Source organism: Meleagris gallopavo, chromosome 12 (genome assembly GCF_905368555.1).
Source record: "Meleagris gallopavo chromosome 12, MGAL_WU_HG_1.1, whole genome shotgun sequence".
NCBI classification, from domain to species: Eukaryota; Metazoa; Chordata; class Aves; order Galliformes; family Phasianidae; genus Meleagris; species Meleagris gallopavo.
The window spans coordinates 9,742,498-9,761,392 of NC_139415.1; positions in this window are offsets into that span (position 1 = coordinate 9,742,498).

Consider the following 18,895-nt stretch of genomic DNA (forward strand, 5'->3'; position numbering starts at 1 on the left):
TTTCATTTTGCTATTAGCCCATTCCCATTTAGGTACTGGGTCAGCTTGCAACAAGCTGATTGTGTTCTAAAACAAGTAGCTACAAAGCGTATAAAGCAAATAAATCAGGTTGCATTTCATTTTAAGGAAACATAGGAAATAGTCATTGCAGTTAAGTCAAAACCGTGTGATTTTTACAATGAACCAAATGAAGTTAAGGAAACCATTTGAGTAGATAGTTGCAATAGATTCCAAATACTGCAGCCCTAATTGGGAACAAGATGGGATGCAGGAGGAAACCTCTGCATGCTTTTGAAATCCCTTTTAGGGTTTCAAAAACCCTTAGGATTAAAATATATGGATAATTTAAAATTCATTTTTTAGAACTCCTGAATTGTGAATAAATTGTACCTGTGTTTCTAGTATAAATTACTCAGACATAAGTAGAAGAAGAGTTTCTAACAACAAATACATTTAAACCTTATTTTGTTTGTCCTCTGAAAATCAGTATTATTGTGGAGGACAGAGAGGAGTTCAGAAGAGACTGCACTGCTGCATGTATATATATATATATATATATTTTTTTTTTTAAGGGACAGGTTTCTGACATTGTAAGTTTTAAATAAAAACATTGAACATCATTTCTAGCGATGTGAAATCCTTCCCACACCAACAAAAACACCACATAACTTCAGAAAAACAAGAACAGAAGTCATACAGGCACACGGTCAAGTAGAGGAAATGTCATCTGACACCCATAAGGGGAGCCAAGGAAAAGTACTTATGGGTGGGAGATGCTTGGGAAAATGGGGACCTATATCTATCCATCTATAGATACATGGATATATGGTAAGGCTGACTTTTCCCACTCCAGTTTGTCACTAAAAGGAAGGAAGTCTAATTTTATGGATAAAACGGTGGGTGGTGTAAATAAGGAGATTCAAGCTGCCTTTTCAAGATAAGTTAATCTTCCAGAGACTCCAGTCTGGACGCATTTTATGATAAACTATTGGGAAAACAGAGTTTCTCTGCACTGCAGTGAACTGGAGAAGCTTCGTTTGGCAGTACAAGCTTAGTCCAAAGCCTGAGATCATTTTTTTCCCCTTCATTTATTTCAGTGGACTTCAGAACATGCCCTTACTGCAGTGTCATGAGTACTATTCCATCAGTTAGACTTAGATAAAACAATGGAGTTCCTGACAACAGCATTACATGGATTCTGATGCATTACGGAGAACTGGAAACAATTCCTTTCGTACAGTTGGCTACAATGCCTTTCCTCGTTTTCAGAGCACGCAGTCATCACCATTATTTGGCTTGTAGATGAGGCTTTTTACTTATGTGGCTGAGTTTTTGTCACTAATAGTGAAAGAGCAACAAGTTCTTGCAGTTTTGCTGGCTAAATATTCAGATAATGCGTGATGAAAATAAATCTTTGCAACATTGTGTGAAACAATAAATCAACACTTTTTGAATTTACTCCAACTCATAAAAACCAAGTCTTCAGAATTGACATACATATCATGCTCTAATACACACGTTCAACAGTAACAAATTCAGAGCTTTGTGTGTTATAAAAACAACTGCGCTATTATATCAGTTCAATGGAACCCTGACATGCATATGTGCTGATGAAGATCATTCTCCATGGGAGGCTGGAAAAACTTGTTTTTCCAAGGGAATCTCAGCATCTGAAATATTTTCAAGAAAGGACTACAATTGATGACTGAAACCCATAGCATGAAAAAGATTAGCTCTATCCTTAACCAAGTAACATTCTGCAGAAGAAAGCTCTCCTGGCATATCTGGGCCTATTTCTGTGTTCTCTTAACTCTAACAGAAGGACTAGAGTAGAAAGAAAACCTAAGTAACATCTTCCATTTGTTGAATGCAGGTGGGATTGAGCCCAGGCAGATGCTAGGAACTACAATAATGCATTAATCCAGGAGTAAAAAGCACGCTGATCTAAAAGGCATAATCTATAGGAAGAAGGCATAAACTGTTGGGGGTTGGATGCTTTGTAGAGGTCCCTTCCAAACTTAAACGTTCTGTGAATCTGGTAGGAACTCATTACTAAATCTAAGTCTGCCCAAACTAAATAGGAACCCACCTTACCTCACCATCTACCTTATACGTGGATTCTTAGCCAAGATGAGACCTTCTTTAACTACTAAATAGATTCTGGGAAGGTGACTGAGCACTAGAACAGGTTACATGAGTAGGCTGTGGAGTCTCCTCCCTTGGAGATATTCAAAACCCTGTAAAACTGACTCTGGCTGGTCCTGCTTGAGCAGAGGTTGGACCAGATGACCTCCAGATCTCCCACACAAACTCAATCATTCTGTGATCTGACAAGTAGGGTTATAGACATGATGAACTTTGTACTGGGATACATCCAACCATTTCTTCTTTGATATTTCTACTATGGCACAGTAGATTTTCTCTCCATTGGAGACCTGGAGTCTTTAGGTCTGAATCCACACTGACCAAGATACCACTTCCCCCTAAGCACAGAGACACAAAGTTCTACTTAGACTCACATGCTAGGTTGCAGAGCTCTTAAATGACCATGTTTGCTTTTTGCAGGAGGGTAACTGGAGCATACACATTCCTGAAGTTGAAAGCTTATGGAACTCCTGCATGGATTTGATGCAGAGAGCTGCAGAGAAGAGTAACGTCAACCCCACCAAAAGAAGCAGAGATAGTTCTTTGAACTACCAAGCCCAAGTGCCCACATTGCAATGTTGGAGTGACACAGCTGGGACATGCCCCTCAACCCCCACAGGATCGGCAAGTATCAGACAAGACACCCAAAGTGGCAGTGGATCCTTCTCTATGCAGGCCATGAACATCCCCAGGCAGAGCCTGCTAGCTCATCTGAGTAAAAAAAAAACCTTCTCCATCAGCTGCCTGGTGTGTGGTTTCTACAGCTAAAGAGATGACTTTATGTCACAATACATATCTTACCTGCTTCCTACATGGGTACATGTGATTTGATTTTGATCTTGACTATTGACTCTGCTGTTCAAGAGGAGAGTTGAGAACAAGTTAAACTCTTTGGCTGAGGAATTGATCAAAGGGATTGCTCAGACGTACAAAATGATAAGGAGAGTCAAAGCCTCTACTGGCTCAGTTCTTGTTTATTAGAACTATCTGTTAATGACCTAAAAGGGAACAACATTGAGAAATATAGGAAATAGCTTTCCCAGCCATTGGTTGTTATAACATGCATCACTGACAGGCAAAGCATCTCTTGCAAGCACGGAGCAGGAAGACAAAAATTAATTTTTATGATGGATTTTACTTTTCAGATTTGGTTTCCTTCCAGCTTGGAAGAAAACTGAGATATTTAAGTTTTCCACAAAAGAAAAATACTGGAGGAAAATTTTAAAAAGAAAGCCACGTTTGTATCTCCTGTACTGTTTCATTTTGATTTTGTCTTTTTTGAAGTTGTAAATTTTACAAACTAGAACTGATTTTAAAACAAAATGTTTCACTCACATAGTAGTAAAATGTGTTCGTGCTTGGAATGCTTCTGTTTTTTTTTTCCATAGCTAAATACGAAGACAAATACAGATTTGTGATGTATTTTAAGATAACTTTATTTTCTAATTGTAAATACTCAATCCTTTCTTTATTGACTCTATGCCCTTCCTCTTTCCCTCTTTTTTCTTCCAAATCACACTCCAAGAAAAAAAAAAAAAAAAAAGAGTTCCAAACAGATTGTTTGAAAAGAGCAGCTAGCTTCTGAAAAGCAAATTCTCTATGTACATTTTTCTTAATAAATTTCTGAGCAGAAAAAGGAGAAAGGAGTCAAGCATCTTATGTTCTCCAAGCAACTCATTTCCAAGCCTTTAAAACACAGACCCTAGAACACAAAGACAAATTTGGCAAAAAATGTAACTGCCGCTTAACGAAGCCCGTGCTGCATACCTTTGTACTACTGATTACAAAATCAGTAATATGAGCAAAGAGCCAGGGGGATTATTGAAAAGTAGCAGTTTCCATTCTGATCCTGCATGTTCTCATCTGTTTCCCAGCTAGTAGAAGCTGCATCCTATACAAAGTGGCCAATTGGCAAGCTTAAAAGGCAGATCCCAGTCATTCAACAGCCTCTGTATGTCCCACAGCTTGCAGAGGCTCAAATGACATTAGGTGCACAATAAAACTGACATATCTCACTGAACAAAAATAGAGCTCTACAGATGTGATTAGTTTCTGCTGATGTTTCTACATCCTTGGTTGCAGTTTGAGTCACTAACATTGAAACTAAAGTCCCTTTGAAACAGGTTTGAAGGCATATGGAAAAAAATGGTTTAGTACACAGCTTTAAGATTTTTTTAATGCATGTTAATTTTAAAGCTGTGGGTGCAGACTGGGTTTTAATAGAGTCAACATAAAAAGAACAGTTTAGATTAGGGAGTTACATTGGCAAGTGCTTGGTTTCACTGCAGAAAGAGATAACGAGCAGAGTAATGAGTAGTTAACAGTAGACTTTTTTTTTTTTTAATAGATTATTAACATCACCCTTAAATCTATTGTGGTGTTATATAAAAGTATATATGGCATAAGACCACTAGAGGGGAGTAAAGTAACTTAAAAGTGATTATTTCCACTATTCAGTTTTGCTGTATAAATTGCATTTGCACATGCTAATTAACAGCTATAGTAAAACTAGAGTATTAAAGAATTGCATTTGCTTAACATTCTAAAGCAAAGATGATTAGATAATTACAGTACTTCTGTACCATTGTCCTCTCTCACTAGGCTGCAGGCTTGACAGGGAACATTCATCATCTGGATGAAGCCAGAACACCAGGGATGGCACCTAGCCAGAACATTTGGCAAGAGACATGAATTTCTTTACTTGTATTCAGATTTACAAAAACGTATCATTACATGATGGAAACAGACTTATTTTATCAAGTGCTAAAAAGCTTGCTTGGTAGGTAAGCATATACAAGAGGCAGGAAAACAAGATTCTTTGTTCTCACATAGATCACTGCTCCAGCTCTACACAACACTGAAATATTTGCTCAAGCAATGAGAACAGAGAGAAAACCATGATTAATTTGGAAGTGTGAAGTAGTCTGCAACAGAATGCTGGGTGAAATCTCACTGCAGCTGCAAGTAATGTGCTCCTGTATCACTGCCAGGTTACCATCATCTCCATTGTAACCCATCTACACTGTGGGAGACAAGACTGTGCAGTGAATCTGCACAAAAGAACAAACATTTAAAATAAATTTCAATGGGAAATCTTAGCAACTCCCACAGAACAAAAGGAAACATGAGAACAGAGTTCCAAGAGTAGAAGAATGGCTTTGACAGCATATTTTAAGGATGAATGACTGAAACATATATATGTGTCTGTGTATCTGAATACTTCTGGGAAGTATACCCAGCTTGAGATTTTATGGGAAAAGAGGCACTATATGGTAGTAAGTACAGTGGGAAGTACCAGCTTACCAACTGAAAAATAAAAAAAGAGACGAGGGCTGTAATGAGATATAAAATTCCAAAGGTGCTAAGGAGAGCCTGGAAACACAAGTTTTCCTTTGTGGCATATCCACAGATTACACTTATTGAACATTGATTTAATCACAGCAATCTTAAAATACATCCATAATCACAGATGGGGTGTTCTACAAGTGTAGTAACTCTGCAGAGGAACTGACCAAGAGCTGAGCCAGTCTAAAAACTGTCAAGCATGGTTGGGCCAACACTGCTGAGTCCAACATTTTTCCCCCATTTACTATTTGTGGTCCTTCAGTCTCCTCCGACATTAACATGCAATAACAGACCTATATATCCTAAAAGACATCTTATACAAGAAAGATTAATAGAAGCAGTGTTAGTTAAATGAAAGAAAATTGAGGAGACTGATAACAGATAAAAGAAATCCCAATTCCACATCTATGGTACATTGCAGAAGTAGTAATGGGCTTAAAGTAAAGAGAAAGAGCTCAGGTAGGACAAAAAATGGAGTAGAGAATTAGACTTCAAGCATTAAGAATAATGAGATACTGAAAAGGATTTGTCTGGGCAGTTGTACAGTCTCCATCACTGGAGCTCTTGCACAACATAATGGACAAACAACCATTAGGACTGACAAGCATAGCTGACTGCACTGTAGCAGGAAAAAGAACGGCATGTCTTCTTTAGAAAGCTAAAGGTAGAGAAGATAGTAATTTATGAATATCACATATGAATCAGATAAGAAAAATTTATCTGTCACTCTGGTGAAGAAGTTTATGACAAATAAATATTCCCTCAGTGGTGGAACAACAGGACAGAGGGGGAAAACATTCTTAAAAACAAGGTGATCTTCAAGAAGAAAAAAAGAGTCCATGCAGAGCCAAAGGGAAACAGAAGCTAAGATTAAAATTGATGAAGAAAAAAAAAAAAAAAAAAGAGTGCAAAGGCAAATAAAACAGGCCAGTGTTTTATTGACAGATTTTTTAATTTATTTATTTATTTTAAGAAAGGACAAGAACAGACTAGAACAGATCACAAATGAAAGAAGTATAAAAGCATAGTAAAGTCATCAAGTATTTAAAAGAAAAGTAACTTAGAGTTAAAGCTCAATCCTACAATTTAAGAGACCTGTTTTTACATTTCAGGCTTCTGAGTTTACTTAAAAAGCTACCTCACCTCTCGCAGCCTCAGTTCCAACTCATAACCACTCTTCTGCACAGGAACTAGCTGTGGTAGGAGACAAGGTTTCAAATGTGCACATACGACCACAAAAAACAAAGAATGTGGGAATTCAAGTTTTGTTATTGCTAAACCTATTCTAAAGCATTTTCGTTAATAGCTACAGATGTTGCTCAAAGATACCACTGTAGAGATGAGATAAAACACTGAATGTATCCTCAAAATATGCATGAGTTACAGACAAATGCATATCCAGCATCCCTGTTATAAATATCACATCAATACATTTTTCATGTATTTGATTTGGGAGCTGAGGTCCCATGGTGATGAGAACAGTTCTTCTGCATAACTGACAGCTCTAGAGATAGGCAATGGTGAAGCAGGTTCCAGCCACCAGGAGGAAAGCAGGGGGTGGTTATTTCAGGAAGCACATTTAACCATTCAAAAGATGAGCAAGATCTATATAAAAGATGGATTCTAATTAGCATCTAAATAGAGTATGAAAAAAAGCATCTTGGAAATAGCTATTCTGTTGGTATTTTAGTATGAAATTGAGTGACACATGTTTACAAACAGCTTATTTTAAGAAAGAATGTACAAACATACTATAACTGCAAGATAAATCACCTCAAGAAAATGCACAGAACACAAACACAGCAGCAGGAGCAGAAGTACCACTGCACTATACCACTTTGGAGATGAAAGTATTAAACAGGGCTTGAGGAAAATAGAGCTGAATTGCAACATCACTGGAACAAAACCACAACTCTGGCTACCATACAATACATGCAGTATTAAGACAAGGAGCCATCTGAATGAAAAAGACATAACAGTACATGAAGAATTCTTGAACAAAACAGATAAGTCATTTCAGAGTATAACTCACTTTGTGAAAACATATGGCCAATTTATTTTAAGATATTTTTGTGGCTATGCATAGTTGAACCAAAAGTAACAAGTGCTACCACATACATTACACAATGGTACATCACCAACCCTAAAGCTGTCAGCTGTTCAAATTCAGAAGTTGCCACATCCTATGCTAACTTGTCATTGCTTCTTTTTTCCTATGGATGTTAGGAGGAGGATCCAGCAATGCTGATTGTTAGGCTAAGTATCTCCTTGTTCCTGCAACATTACTCACCAGGGAATGATTGGGGTATGGACTTCACTTCAGGCCTCTGGAGTTGATTTTCCTTGTGGAAAAATTAAAATTCCATCAGCAGCCTCAGAATTCTCTGGAGACACACAGCAAATACAAAGTGAGCAAGGTTTTAACTGACTGTTGTAATCTACATCTGTATTCTCACACATCCATTGATCTTTAGGCCATTCATGTGGCATGGAGCTAGGATGTGGATAAAAATAAAACAGCAACCATCTAGACTTAAACATTATCCCTCTCAGTAGCAGTGATTAGAACAATTTTTCTTTCCCCTCCTTCCTCTTTCATCTGCTTAACATCTTCTATCTGGTCCCACAAGACAGAATGAACATGTGCAGGAGAACCTTTCCTTACAACACATTAAGGAGCATCCTGAAGAAACCACCACCTGCTTTTCTCCCGGTGGCTGGGACCTGCTGCACCTTCACCTTTCTCCAGAGCAGTCAGTAACACAGAAGATCTGTTCTCATCACTGTGGGACCTCAGCTCCCAAGGGAAACACATACAAAATATTAACTGCTCAAACCTTTAGTGAGTGTGGAGTCATCAAGCATTTCATCCAGCTCCAAAATCACAGAACATATTTACTTCAGCAGATGCACACTTTCTTCATCCAGGAAAGGTTTCTGGACTAGTCCAAGGAATAGGTTACTATGATAAATTAACTTAAACACCTGTTCAAGTACCACTTAAACAGGAATAAACATACTTCTTTTTTTTGCCTTGTGCTTGTGTGGGAGAAATGTTTAAGCAAACCAAAAAAGCCACTCAGTATTGAAAAAAGAACCTCCCCATAGGTTTAAAGGACAACCAGAAAAAACTTTTACCCTGCACGCAAGGCCACAGTTATTTCCTCAGCTGAGAGATGGGAATTTGGACCTCAAACAACCACAGCTCATGTTTGTGTAGGCACAAGCCATCTCTCATGGCCTCATTTCGCTCACACTGACGATGACAAACTCTTCCTTCACCAAAGGGGAAGTGGGGCTGCATTTATGGGCAACGTTAAAGGTCACCAAGAAATTTAGAGCTCTCATTCGACCACCTGACCAAGCCTCCAGTCACAAAACAGTCTTGCTGACCAAGAACCATAATGTATTCTGCCATTTCAGGCCAGCTGGCCTGAAATACAAACAAGCAGCACATTTTTGTAAAGGAAGCTAAACGCATTTTTCTCCCTAAGAGTCCTCCTGGATCTTACACTCTTTTCCTCTTAAAGGAAAAAGTAAACAGAAATCTATCAGTTGAGCACACATGAGTCATGCAGCAGTGTCTAACTGAGTGACATTGGTCGTGCAATGGACTCAATAAAACGGTTTTTCTCCATTTCTTTTAGTTTTAGTATTTTACTCCTTTCAAACCAGGAACTGCTGATGAACTATGCTCTTGGTTTGTTAGTAGCTGTAGCTCTTTTTGTATTGAAGATATTTCCATTGCCTTTCATAAATTATCTCCAAGGAATAATAATGTTTTCTGCAGTAAAAAAGGATTCTACTGTAGTGATGCATACTACGCAGAGCATCCTTACAAAATCACCTGAATTTTAATTCCTAATATGAATATTTGAAGTTTCTGTTTCAGTCTGCATTGTATCAAATTATTGTTTCAAGTCACCTTTATCATTAGCTTTTTCAGTAATATCACAAGATTTGCTTTCCATATGGTTTGGCCTAGTTTGAGACAGACAATCATTTCTTCAGTACTCTACTTTAAGTAGGCAGGTCAGAATTTAATAGCAGAGCTAGAACAGGAGGGAAGGAAACAGATGAAATGAAGGAAATGTTAACAATAGAAGAAAAAAAAAAATTAAAGGGGCTATAGGTTGAGCTTTTTTAAATACACCTGCATTTTCATCATAGAATCACTTGAGTTGAAAGAACTTTTAAAGGCCAACTAGTCCAACTCCCCCACAATGAAAAGGTTCACCCACAGCTAGATCAGGTGCTCAGAGTCCAGTCCAGTCTAACCCTGAGTGTCTCCAAGCATGGGGGACCCACCACCACTCAGGACAACCTGTTTCAGTGCTTCACTACCCTTACTGTAAAATAACTTATTCCTTATACACAGTCTAAATCAGGCTTCAATTTGAAGCCGTTTCTCCTTGTCCTACCAGAACAGACCCAGCTAAAGAGCCTGTCCCTTTCTTTCCTATGTCCTCCCCTGTTGATACTAAAAGGCTGCTATCAGGTCCACCCAGAACTGTCTTTTCTCCAGGCTGAACAGCCTCAGCTCTCTCAGCCTGTCCTCACACAGGAGGTGTTCCATCTCTAGGATCATTTCTGTGGCCCTTCTCCAGAGGCCCTCTAACAGGCCCACATTTCTCCTGTACTGAGGACTCCACATTTAGATGCAGTACTCCAGATATGGTCTCACCAGTGCAAAGTAGAGGGGCAGAATCACCACCCTTGACCTGCTGGGCACACTTCTTTTGATGCAGTCCAGGATATGGTTAGTTTTCTGGGCTGTGAGGTCATGTTGCTGGCTCATATCTAGCTTACCATCCACCAGTACCTGTAAGTCCTTTTCCATAGGGCTGTCTCAATCTTTTCAGCCCTTGTATTGATAGAGGGAGTTGCTGCAACCATGTTTGCACTTTGATTTGTTGAACATCATGACATTCACCTTGGGCCCATTGCTCAAGACTATCTAGGTCACTCTGGATGGCATCCCATTCCTCAGGCACGTTGGCTGCACCACGCAGCACGATGTCATCCAAAAACTAGCTGAGGGAGCATTCAATTCTACTGTCAGCGTCAGTGATGAAAATATTAAAAAGCACTCGTCTCAGTACTGACCCCATGAAGGACTCGTCATTGATCTCTATCCAGATATTGAGCCATTAGTCATCACTCTCTGGGTGCAATTTTGCAACTAGTTTCATGTTCATTGAACAGTCCAGCCATCAAATCCATATCTTTCCAATTTGGAAAGGACATTGTGAGGGACAGTGTTCAAGGCCTTTGTGAAGGTAGATGGTATCAGTGACTTTTCCTTGTCCATTGATGCAGTTATGCCATCACAGAAGGCCACTAGCTTGACCAGACAGGACTTGTCATTGGTGAAGCCATGCTGGTTATCCCATATCACCACCATCTCTTTCACGTGCCTTAGCACAGCTTCCAGAAGGATGTGCTCTAAGATCCGTTCCAGCACAGAGGTGGAGCTGACAAGTCTTTAGTTCAATGAACCATTCTTGCCACCCTTCTTAAAAATGGGTATGACACTGTCTTTTTTTCTGTCCCCAGAGACTTCACCACGACTTTTCAAACATTGCTGAGAGTAGCCTGGGGACTACATCATCCAAATCCCATAGGAATCTGGGATGTAACTAATCAGGACACAAAGACTTACATATGTTGAGGTTTCTCAGGTAGTTGCAAACCTGATCTTAAGTCTACAATGTGAGGAACATGGTTCCACCTACCCCCAACTTACAGTGTAATTACTGCATGCCTTTCATCAACACAGTAAAAAAGCAAACAGGTAAACAGCACCCAACATACCTGAGCAGGTAGTTTTGCACTGCAATGTGTTTCAAAGAGGTGTTTCAAGTCACTGTAACAAGCCATTGTGACAAGCTTGCTGGCAGCATTCATTATTTTCTTTTCAGCTCTACCGATAACCAGAGAACATGAAAAAAATTAAAGATCTCCAGACTCTATTTTACGTAAAAGTAATGACAGCAAAAGTCAAAGAATGCTGAGAAGACAAAGTGTATTCTCTGGCAATTCCCTGCCAGCAAGATCAGCAGCCAAACTCCTGCACAAATCCACAAGCTGCTGAAAGACTCAGAGCCAGCCCCTACAAAGCATCGGACACGACAACCTAATTGGCTCACCCTGCACCTCCATCACCATTTAGCTCATGGAAAACACAAGGTTTGGGATGAATGCTGGTTGGTACATCCAAGGCTTGTACCATCTGAGAAACAGAAATTAGTGCAACAAAGCAGGGACTGCATAACAAGGCTTCATATCTCACAGTGAAGCTTGTCCAAGACTATGGCAACATTCCCCCCACTAAGAAATCAACTGGACGTTCTTAGGTGACCTGGCAGTTAGACTCCCAGGCCAAGTTAATTGAAGGAGGAAGTACTACCAAGTAAATGACTTTGCTCTCCTAACCTTTTAACTGAACCTCCCGTACTTATTCTTTGTCTTGTTCACAGATTTAATGCACTGAGTACACACTTCTTCCAGAGTTGCTGCTTTCACAGAGCCATAGGATGAACATGCTTTTGAGACACTTCCCTTGGATAATGACCTGAAAAGCATACATGTCACACAGTGAAAGAGCAGCCTAGACTGTACAAGTCCTGGCACACAGTCTCTTTCTTTTCCAGCTCCTGGCTGCAGTGTTCACAGCACAAAACTTCCTGAGACCAAAGGTTCTTTCTTGCTCCTTGCTGATCTGAAACAACAAATACTAGAAGTCACCCATCACTCAAGGGTCCCAAACGAATCATATGCAACCTTGCTATTTTCACTCTACGCTAAGGAAGCATACCGTGTATGAGTCCAATTTAAGTAATCACAACAGCCTGGTACAGAACCTGCAGCAGCTCCAATCAAGTCACACAGCCTTCCCAGCCTCAGCACGCTCCCGTCAACAATCAGATGCAGAGGTCTCAAAACAGGCAGCAATACGACACTGCGAGGCTGAACTGCCACTTATCTCTCCCCTTATTTATTTATTTTTAAAGCCAACAGCCAAACAGGGCCTGCTGGAGTCAGCTGAAGGAAACTCGCCCAGCTGGGAAGGCTCACACGCGGCTGCGTTGAGTTAAGCTAAGAAATTTACAAAGACTGGGCTACTTCCAGGGGAGCAATGGCTGCTTTCTACAGCCAGCACAGGGAGCTTGAGAGGCAGAAGGGCTGTGTTGCCTGCATTGTTTTGCATTTAATAGATGGTTTGTTATTTTGGTGCTGAAGGAATTCAAGCCGCGTTACAGGCACAAAGCCAAAGACTCTCTTGGGCTTTCTCCCTTTATGTTGTTCGGTTGCACAACAACTCAAATAAACTGAAAGCCCCAGAGACATTGCTGTGCCTCCCATGAAGTTCTTCCCCAGCTACGCAGCCTCCGGTCCTGCCATAGTGCATGGGACAGCTTTGGGAAAAGCTACAGCGCTCAACCCCTCAGCACATTTCAAGGGCTGGGAGGGAGGTGGGAGCGGGGAGGAGGAGGAGAGAAGCATCACCTAGGGGATTATTTGTTACCTGGCTGACAAGACGTCTACAGTATTTGCTTCCCTGCTCTATTTCAAGCTCTTTTAAGACCTCTTCACTTTCCACTTTTTCTTTCAGAATATTCTGGATCTGCAGCTTCTGACACTCAATAACATCCTTGCTAACTCTTCAGTTGAAATATCACTCATGCATGTTACTCTGTTCGTATAACCACTGCAGTCCTTATGTTCTACCACAGTTTGTTCTTTTTTTTTTTTTTTTTTCTTCATTTCTTGAAGCCTACTTTGTAATTCTCTTTCTATCTTTGCAGTGACTTGTTCTTTCTACCAAGGAAAAGAAAAAATGATTTAGGACAATCTCCCCACTGTCTGAATAAAAATAGCATTTCACTGGCATTTAATAACAGTAACAAAAACCAGCTTAGACCAATAATCTTGCCTGACAGCTGAACACCAAAACCACACCCTGTGAGCAAAGAGTTTCTTCCTTGCAAGACAAGGCACTACACTGCTGAAGAACACCACAACCTAAACCCCTCGAGGCACATCTTAGCATCCCTGACACTCCTTCACTCCCCTGCACCCTCCAAATTACACCTCCCACTGTGTGTTTGTTAAAGGAGTTTATTTTTCTTCCTCCTTCTGGCTTGCCTCCATTGGGAAGCATACAGAACAGACTTTCATGAGATGACTGAACCAAATAATATAGAAAGCAGAGTCATTCACCCTCAGATTGAGGTAGATAATATTTTTTTGAAAAAGGTTAATTATAATGAATGTTTGTGTAAGTTTATCATACATTTAAGTCCTCCTTCTGAAAATAAATTCATCAAATTAAATCAACAGAAAACTTGGAATTCCCTGTGACAAGCTGACAACTCTTCTTCCTTCTCCCAGTGGACTTTGGGTAATGAAACATCCTTTTCAGCCTGCTCTTTGTTTTCTTTCTGCAATTGCCTCTTTATTTTGGTAATAGAATTGCTTCATTTCTCTTTAGGCTCACTCCTCAGAATGTTAAGATAATCTTCCTTTTCTTTTAGAAGCTCATCACTTTGGCAGGCAAAAATGAATAATAATAATAAGGGTTTTTTGTTTGTTTTAAGAAAAAGCTAATAATTTTAAGTGTATATATGCATAAACCTACCATACATGCATACATACAAATCCTCCTCCTGAAAATAAATAAATTAATCAAATTAAGTCAATAAAAAGCTTGAAATTATGTGGCACAAACTCCACATACTAACAATCATCTATTTAAGTAAAGAAGAAAGCAAACCAGTCTACAGTTATAGCATTCTTCCAGGCATAACAAATTGCTCCAGTGCAAAGCAGTGAGAGCTCATAAGATACAGGGTACGCTCCTTTGAGTTTGTCCACCGATTTTGGCAACAATACTTTGACTGAAGATTTAGAATGCATGAAAAGGGTGACTTTAAGGCTCAGCACTAGAAGTTATTAATAACCGTTACTCTATTAGTCTTTAATAATTGCAAAGTGTTGTTTTTTGTTTTTTTTCAAAAATTGGAAAAAAAGAATAAAGAAGAAATACACTGCAGTGGAAATATACAAACAGTATCACTTGGAGTCCCCTTTCAAAACCGAGATTTTTTTTTTTTTAACCATAATTTTTTTCTTTCTGGGGTTTTACAGTTTTACATCATCAAGGTGGAAGTACTGCAGATGAATAGCAGAGCACATTGCCTACATTAAAACTACTTCTTTAGTGAATTTCAAGAATATTTAGTGTGTTGTCATCCATGAACAGTTCTTACTCATACATAATTGCTTACACAAACTTACATTTTGACTATCAGTTATCATAAGATGATCATTCCACTTTCCATCTGGCTTCCAAAGCCGATGTGATCTAGAGAGAAACAAGAAGTTTAGTTATGGTACTTAAGATCTCAGGTAAAAAACAAAACAAAACAAAACCCTACTGAAGCCCACTTCATTAAACTAAGTGGTATCTATTTTGTCTCTCAAGGAGCCCCAACCACACTGCCAGTGGCAGTACAGCACGCCTTTTACTTAGATTGCTCTCATACACCCAACCAGCTGAGATTTGGTTCCGTTCTCAAAAGCACAACTTAAGCACTAACAGAGCAAAAAGCCTTACTGCTCTTCAGTCTCATGAACACTAGTCTGAATGCTGGGAGAGCTGGTCTTCATTGTCCTCCAAAAGCTGCTGCAACTGAAATAGAACAAACAAGGTGTTAACTGCTTTTCAAATGAATGCATACAACTTCCTTCAAAGATAGATGAAACAGACTGCCTGCACAAAAATCATGTTTTTATTTCTGCACTGAAAAGACATCATCTGTTTACAACACTGGAATTCACTGAAGAGATTTACACCACATAATGCTTATAAGACTACAGTTTCTAACCTAAACATATTTTCCTGGTAGCCTCTTTTTAAGAAATGAACAGCACCAAAAAGAGGTAAGGGAAAATTTACCAGATAGATGTGTCATAGGGTGGACAGCTTTGCAAGAATAATCTGCAAACTTACTATGCTGAGATTCCTCCCTGAATAGCATGCAAGAAAGGTACTGAACATTCAAAACCTGCTCTCAAGAATCTGCATTAAAATCCAGATGAGAACACACAACTCTGTTTTACTACACAGAAGTCATCACTTAAATGATTCATTGTCTATGAGTTCAGAAAAGTCATCGAGCAACTGGACTCAGAGAATAATGCTACCACTTCCAGTTCATCAGCCCCAAAGCAAGATAACCACATTCAAGATTATTGTACATACAAGGATAGAGTGAAGTTAATATGGCAAGCGAAAAATATACACTCTAAGAATTGTAGTTACAAAGGGGATATTCTGCATCAGTACCCCCATCTCACTTGTTCTTACAGATGGCAGGAGTGAAGCACATTAAGTAGATCTCTCAAGGGAGATGACTTAGAAAGAAAGAAAGAACACTTAATATACTGCTTTTGGCAACACCAATCTCTTTCAGGTCAAATACACCATTCCACAGAAAGAAAGCAGCTAAGCATGAAATATGTGTTAGGTGCACCTGAGCAGAAAATCTGTCCAGTGTTCACTGGTGTGTAAGAAACAAGCAGGTCATGTTATATAACAACTCCTTGGCTTGGAACTATGTTTTGAACTTTGCTGAGGGCAAAAACAACTGTCTCAGACTACTTGATTGCACTTACTAGTTCATATGGACTTGATAGGAAATATGTACAGTGGCAAATTAATAACCTTCAATTTAATAAATTAACAACATAAACCAAGATTAAGGAATTTAATTTTCTTATGAAAACATATAGCAGTCTGTTGTGATTTAACCCAGCAGGTGGCTAAAGACCACAGTCCTCCGCTCACTCCCCTGCCTTCCCAGTGGGAACCCAAAGAACATTTAACTGCTAAGAACTCACAGCTTTTGTGCTTTATAGAGATTTTCAAGGCTGATAGAAACTTATACAGTGCTTTCAAACTGCCAGGAGCACATCTGAGTCACTGCACCAAAATAAGACGACTTCATTTGTTTTAAAATAGTTGCCATCTTTGAGAAAACGGGAGCACTTTGGAGGCATCATTTATTCAGGATCAAGAAGCAAAGCTATAAAAGGAAGAAAAAAACATCTTCAGTTTGCTGACATACACTGTGTTCCAGAGCAGTTTAACCTGCCTTTCAAAAAGTTAGTCAGTTCTCTTTGTCTACAGAAGTTATTTGAAGAAACAAAGAGAACAACAATAATTGAAATAAATAAATAAATAAAGACAACTTATCAGCTGACTTGTATCAATTCCCATACAGAATGCAGCTCTTCACTCAAATTTTCAGGGAGGCCACATACATATGTGGCCACATACACAGCTTCTTGTACATCCCAGTAGTCCTTTCTGGCTCAAGAACTACACAATGTATTCAGTTATTACTTGCAGTATTGGTACCCCAGTCCCATTTTTCTCTATCCTGCCAAAGCACGTGTTCATTGGAGCAAAAACATCAGCTGCCTCATGTTAAATACTTTTACAGTTTTTCAGTTGCAACGTCAAACACGTCATCATCTACAAAAAGCTTATCTTAAAGATATCACACATTCTCAAAAATTACCTTAAATATTCTTTAAGATGCAACTCAAAAGGTGAAAGCACTCCCCTAATACACAAACCTCTTTAATTTTCAAGAAAAAAAAGTTTTGCTGCGACTAAAAAATTACTGCAAAAATTCTTGGAATGAGTATTGACTGGGGGGGACACAGCAGAGCCTCCATTCAGTGAACTCACTAAAAGTCACATCCCACTAAAACTATCCCCATTTCTACTATTACTTACTCATGAAGATGCACAAAACACTTTACTGATTATGATTGCAGAACACCTGAACATTTTTCAGTAGACAATGGCAATAAAATTCTACAAATGTACTTCAACTATTACACATCCGCTTTCATTTGGGCATGCAGTCCCATCCAAATCACTCAACTCCCCATTCCATCAACCAACCAACCTAGAGAAGCACATTTTCTAGTTAACTCCAACCATACACAATTAAGACACAAAAGGCCCCTCTGGTGCGAGCAGAGGATCATCTCCTGCCAACCCCAGCACTCCCACACCTCCTCCAGCAGTCACCAAGGGTTTCAGTTCCACAATATGGAACATTTTGGTTTACATACACCCACTGCCTCTTGTCACACCTTGGGCCTAAGAGGAGCCTGGCTCAGTCTTCTTTCTATCCTCCCTTTACATACACTGATGAAATGATCCTTGAGCCTCCTTCCCTCCAGGTTAAGTGGCCCACCTCCCAGACTTCCATCACAAAAGAGGTGCACTTCTCAGCTCCCTACATTTATAACCCTACTTCCATACACATGTGGGCATGATCTCTCTGCACAATAATTATTTCACTACAATTATTTCACTGCTTGTTCTCCATTGTGAATAAAAGCACAAAGTTTTCATCAGAGAAGAAACTTTTGGAACTGATACTAGACCCCCCACCACATTTGCAATAGCTTATTTACAAGTTGACAGTTATTGATCTACCATGCATTTCTGTAAATATTTGTCTTTACATTAATCTCTAGAAAGTGATTCCTTAACCACCTTAATCAATTCCTTAGAGCTCGGGGAGGTTACCTACTTTGAATATCAACCCATAAGAAACAACTCTGCACACTGACATTAAACACACTTCTGCAAATTCCCTATAAGAAACAGAAATAGAAGGAATTTCTTAAAAAACCACACTCTATTCTTGTAGATATTAAACATATGTAATTTATAATCTGAACTCAAGAAGGGTGCCTCATTCTTTTATAAATTAACTAGATTTTCAAATGAAAGACAGTTGTTGCTTTGATATTGATAATTCTTAAAAAAAAAAAAAAAAAAAAAGTGGAAAAACATCTCAGCAGATTCAGAGCTCTCTGAAGCTGCCAGTGCAACAAAGGATACAATAAACATTAGGTTAGCAAGGAGCATGTTTTTTGTTTTTTGTTTTGTTTTTTTTTTTTTGCAGATGCATACTTTCTTCATCCAGGAAAGGTTTCTGGACTAGCCCAAGGAATGGCTTAATCTGATAAAGTGGTTTAAACACCTGTTCAAGCACCACTTAAGCAGAGTTTAAGCATTTTGTTTTTTTTAAGGAGTTTCTTTGTTGTTAATAAATCTTGTGCTATTTGGGGGAAATGTTTAAGCAAACCAAAAAAGCCACTCAGTATTGAAAAAAGAACCTCCCCATAGGTTTAAAGGACAACCAGAAAAAACTTTTACCCTGCACGCAAGGCCACAGTTATTTCCTCAGCTGAGAGATGGGAATTTGGACCTCAAACAACCACAGCTCATGTTTGTGTAGGCACAAGCCATCTCTCATGGCCTCATTTCGCTCACACTGACGATGACAAACTCTTCCTTCACCAAAGGGGA